Here is a 5949-nt window from a genome sequence, read left to right on the forward strand (position 1 = left end):
GTGAGTTTAACAAGATCACAGGATACACGTTTAATGAACAAAAATTGGAGTATTTCTATATACTAGCTATGAACTACTGTAAAACAGAATTTTTAAAAATAATACAATTTATAAAAGCTCAAAAAAGTAAATGCATATGTATAAATCTAACAAAACACATACTGGATCTGCATGCAGGAAACAACAAAATGCTGATGAAAGAAATGAGAGAAGACCTAAGTAAGTGGAGGGACGTCCCATGTTTATGGACTGGGACTCGGATGGGTAAAAGGGTCTGTGCTCCCTACATGAACCACCGGTTTAAGGTAGGTTCCAAGAGAATCCCAGAAGATCTTTCTACAGATAAATAAAAGCTCATTCTAAAATTGATATGGAAAGGTAAAGGAATTAAAATAGCCAAACAGCTTTTAAAGTGAAGAATACTACTTGATTTTAAAGGCTTACTACAGAGCTACGGTGATCGAGACAGTGTGGTGTTGGCCAAGAGGTACACATAATCCCACAGCACAGAGTCCAGAAGGACACATACTCGGATGCGGCCAAAGTTGATGGGGAAAGGACAGTGTGTTCATCAGAAGTATTGAACACTTGCATGGGCAAGCCTCACCCCCACAAAAATTGTCCTAAAACTCACACTTTCGTATTAATCATGTTTTGTTCAATTTTCTGTGTCTTGTGATGTTTTGACAGCTTAAAATCCTTGCTGACTAGGGAGAGACTGCCCTCTTCCTGGAGGTGGCAAAGGGCAGGGAGCGAGCCTTTGCTGTGCAAACCAACCTCCCCCACACAACCACTCGGTGTTTCCCCTGCCCTGAAGCACCCAGGAGCCAGGCAGCTGGAGACGGCCCACGCGAGTCGCGCTCGCTGGCCCTGCCCAGCCCCGCTTTGCAGGAACCCTGTGAGGGCTGGTGCTTTCCTCCTGGGCAGGACAAGGGCTCCCCGTGTGGCCCTCTCGGGAAGTCTTCTTTTTTTTTTTTTTTTTTTTAAGATTTATTTATTTATTTGAGAGAGCGAGAATGAGAGAGAGAGTACATGAGAGGGGGGAGGGTTAGAGGGAGAAGCAGGCTCCTCGCTGAGCAGGGAGCCTGATGCGGGACTCGATCCCGGGACTCCGGGATCATGACCTGAGCCGAAGGCAGTCGCTTAACCGACTGAGCCACCCAGGCGCCCCTCTCGGGAAGTCTTCTTTCAAGGACACTGGTTCCTCCACGCAGGCACAGCCACCCCATCCGGCAAAACCTGGGCACAAAACAACTTTGTGCAAAACTTTACTGAAAGTGGATGGAAGATCGAGGTTAAAGAGTAACACTTGGCAGAGACAGAGGCAGGAGGAGGCCTGTCTGGCCCAGGGTGAGGCGCGCTGCGGAAAGCCCGTCCCTGGAGGAGAAAACACAAACCGGACTCAGGATGGGAGGACGAGCTCTGTGAAGGAGGTGGCTCAGCAGCAGACGGCCTGTGGTCTCATGTCCTGGGAAGGAGCCGAGGTCAGAATCTATGATGGACACAAAACCCGGGAAGAAAACAGACAACTCCAAGGAAACACGGGTAAGAGACGCGAAGGCCTGTCAGGAGGGAGGACGCAGGGAGGTGGGCCGCACGTCCCCCGAAGCCCGCAGAGTGGCGCCCGCAACTCCGGGAAGCTGGTCTGCTCCTCACCTTGACCGCGGTGCTGGTTTCTCAGGTGCATGCATCTGCCTAAACTTGGCCAATTGTGCACTTGACTCAATAAAGCTGTTAACTGCGGCAAGTCTCAGGGAGGCGGCTGTCAGGGGTGGGGGATGCCAGAGTGGCCCCGGGTCCTCCGGTGCTCCTGGGGAGCGGGGGCGGCCACAGCTTGGCAGGCCAGGGAGTCCGGGCTTCAGGGTGGCGCCCTCCCCTCCCCCGCCCCCCCCCCCCCCCCCCCGGGAGGGCGGGAAGGGGGGGGGCCCCCCCCCCCCCCCCCCCCCCCCCCCCCGCAACCGTTGGAGTATGAAGTGTCTGCTGACCTCGGCCTGCAGCCCCCGTGCAGCAGTGTGGAGGGTGTGGACGGGGAATAGCGGTGTGCTTGAGACAACAGGCGCCGGCCTCTCCAGCCTCTGTCTTCCCAGAGCCATGGAGAAGACTCTCCAGTGGGTCTGCTCGCCTGCTCCCCCACCCACGGCATGGCGAGTGCAGCCGTGGGGTCGGCTCTGCGGTCAGGACCCTCTGCTTCTCTACCTGCACCTGGACTCGGGAGCCGTGGGTCTGTCCACCCTGTGGGCCTGGGTTGCCTCCATGAGCAGCTTCTTACGTCAGACTACATAATGTTTACATTTTAGGGAACGAGGACCGTAAGCCTTTCCAGGCAGAACCACAAAATTAGCAAAACCCTTTGTACTTCCTTCCTCCAAAACCTTTATCCGTAAATCAGAGGCACAAAGATTTATTGCCCAGATGCTTGTCTGGACCAGCCCGTCCAGGAGAATACACTGCAAGCCTATATGTAAAATTAGGTTTTCTAATAGCCACGTTAAAAAAAAAAAAAAAAAAAAAACCAAAACCCAAAAAACAAAAAGAAACAGATGTCATTAACTTTGATAACACATTATTTAACCCAATGTACCCCAAATATTATAATTTTGGACAAAATTTAACCACGATGTAAAGTTGTTGCTGAGATGCTCTGCATTCCTTTCTCTGTGCTGTGGAGGGTGGGTTTCAGGTGCCCCACAGGCCCAGACTTGTCACATCACATTCAAGCCCAGCCACACCTAAGTCAGCCCATGTCTGTCCCATGTGGGGCCCTGGGCTGCAGGACATGTGGGGTCCAGGCCAGGGGGACATCGGGCTGGGGAAGGGCCCTGAAGCTTGCCCGGGCTGTGAGCCCTGCATCTTGCATGGATGCTGAGCCCCACACGGTGGTGGGCACCCAGCTCTGAGGTCAGCACCCAAGGATATGTGTGCATCACTGCTGAGGCCCCAACAGGTGCAGACCCTGGCTCGGGGCAGTGCCTACCCCATCCCTCTGGAACATTCTTCATGCTCTGGCCACAGGCCGTCCTCCCAGGGGCCCCACATACCTGCCAATGGTTGGTAGCACACTGCCCCCCAGGCCTGGGGCCTGTGTTCACTGAAAAGAAGGGTTGATGGCCAATGGGACCTCTCCGCTCTCCTGCTGGCCTCCCTGGGGCCAAGCCTTGACGCAGCCCGGCTCCTGCACCCAGTCTTGGCTGCGAGGGATCACGGGCGTCCAGGGGCAGCCACACCCCCCTGGCAGCCCCAGCGTGGAGCTGGGCTGTGCCCTGCGGCAGCCTCACAGGTGAGCGTTCTGTGGTGGCCTGCAGGCACTCAGACAGGCCCGGGCCCACCCCTGCTTCCCGGCAGGCCGGAGTGGCTGCCCTTTCCCTGGCCACCAAGCCAGAGCCCCAGGCCCTGCCTCTGCTAGGTGCCCCCCAGCCTCTGGCCACGTCCCCGGGTGAGCTCCAGCCTCAGCCACCACCTGTCCTGTCCTCCCTGGACCACGCTCTGGCCTCAAGTCCCTGAGGTGCATCTTGGTGATGGAGAGATTGAGGTGTCATGACCTCAGCACCAACAGCAGAGAAAACCCCAAACCGGCGAATAAACAGGGACCGTGAACAGAAGGCAGAAGTGTTGGGACCCTGGGAGGCGACTCCCCCCAGCAACCCCTGGAAGAGCTGTCTGAGGGCCACTTCCAGGTTAACGATGACGTGCATGGCAAGGACCAAATCCACGCTCCCGAGATGAGGGTGAGCAACTACAAGGGTGAGCGGGACACATCGGGGATAAAACGAAACGCTCAGCGCCTGAAATACAGAGCTCGAAGCAGGCGAGGAGCTTCCGGAGGCCCTAGCAGTGGCCCCTGAAGGGACCGGGCCTGGGCGGAGCCCTCACAGCCATGAGGGGCGGAAGTCGGTGCCGCACCTGGGGCCACAGGAGAGAACAGACCACACAGATGGAAATGTAACAGCGAGTGTCCAGGTTCCCGGAATTAAAGAAAAACAAGACTGGCCCAGAGAGATGGACAGCAAACGATCCCAGCCTGCGGCCTAAAACCAGAGGGCATGAACCAGGAAGGAAGTCCAGGTGATCAGAAGGGGGCCCGCCAGCGAGGATCGTCAGAGTCCCGCATTTGGGGCCACAGAGACCCTGTCTGAGAAGCTTGTGGTGGGAGGGGGCACGGGCTGCGACGAGTTCAGGGAGTCGGCAGGAAGAGTCAGGGCAACAAAGGACAGACCCGGAACTTTCCAACAGCCAAGGATACCCGGTCTCGGCAGGGGACGGTGCTAAGACAAGGGGAGGGAGATAGGTGCACGTGTGGAAGTGGAAGGCAGAGGAGACACAGAGTTGGAGGACACGCACGTGGTAGCAAACTGCCACGGGGGGTGGTTTTAGCCACTTCTGCCCCAAAGTCATTCCACCGTTGCTCAAAACCCCTCAAGACAAGGAACACTCGCAAGGCTGGCTAGGAACGGGAGGTCTTGCAGGCCGGACCGGAGGGCGGCTGGCTGGGGCCGCGGATGCCCCACTCCGTACGCTGCTCCCTGTGGGGCCCTGGGCCCCCATGCTGGCCTGCGACCCTGGTTGGGTGGCTCTGAGTCTGTCACTCACTAATGGGAGGCAGGTGATGGCACAGAGGTGTGCCGGTGGGGTTTATACGGGGAATAAGCAGACACAAAGATAAGACGCGATGGGCAAGGGGCTCAGGCATAGGAGGACGTGCTTTCTGAAATATCCCGTTGTGACAGCCCTCGAGGCCACTGTCCCCTCGTTTGGATGAGGCGCCTGGGCGGAGCCAAAGGAACAGACTTGCCGCGCCAGGGAGATGGGGGCCAGACAGAGGTCAGAGGGGGGTCAGACGGGGTCAGACGGGGGTCACCTGTTGGGATGTGTGCCGATCCCAGGACCCCTCGTCTGTCTTTGAGGGTCTGGGAGCCCCGGCTGCTTAAGGGTCTTGACGACTAACGGGCTTGTGCTGAACAAATGAGGCGTCAACTCCAATTTCTCATGGGGATGAGACCAGGGTCTGCTTGGTGGTTACCTACACCCATCCTGAGATCAAAGCCTTTGACCATTTTAAACCGACAGCTCGTCACCTGCTGGCTGGAAGTTGAAGTGTCAGTTACCATACTTCACTAAGTAAACATGCAGCCATTGGTGCCCCAGAGGAGGAAACCGGAACATTCACTAACTCCAGGTTGATTTCAGAACAAGGAGAGGGGCAGACCCGTTGTCCTGCATCACTGTTCCTGCTAAAAGTCTGTCTTTTCCATCAGGATGCGGGCAGAGTCTCCCCATCTGTGCATCCAACTTAAGCAACAGGTCGTCCTTCCCTTTTGTTCCAAAAGCTAAGAATAAGAAGTAGCCAGATCACTTGCTAATTGTTTTCCAAAAGGGAAATAAAAGAAGCTGTGTGTCAGCAGAAAATACAATAACCCTGCTATAGACGGTGGGTGGCCGGACCCCACCCCTGAGTGGCTCCTGCTTTCCTGACCCGGAGGGCACTTGGTCTTCGTGGCCCTCCCGTCAGCAGTCAGCTCTGCCCAGCACACCCAGGAAGGGGGGCCGTCCCACTAGATCACCACCCGTTCCCTGATTTACCCAAGTGTTAACAGCGAGTCCCCAAAGCACAGAGTAAAATAAACTAAGCCTGCCAGGTGCTCTGCTTCAGCTCACTTTGCTTTAACAACTTAAAACTGTGTTCCTTCCCCCGTCAGAGGTGAACGTGCTCACAGGTGAATACAGTTCTAGGTGAATGTGCTCACAGGGGGAAAGTGCTCACAGGTGAACGTGCTCACGGGTAAACATGCTCACAGGTGAATGTGTTCATAGGTGAACGTGCTCATAGGTGAATGTGCTCATAGGTGATTGTGCTCAGAGGTGAACATGCTCATAGGTAAACATGCTCATAGGTAAACATGCTCATAGGTGAATATAGTTCTAGGTGAATGTGCTTACAGGTGAACATGCTCA

Source organism: Neomonachus schauinslandi, chromosome 7, assembly GCF_002201575.2.
Source record: "Neomonachus schauinslandi chromosome 7, ASM220157v2, whole genome shotgun sequence".
Taxonomy (NCBI): Eukaryota; Metazoa; Chordata; class Mammalia; order Carnivora; family Phocidae; genus Neomonachus; species Neomonachus schauinslandi.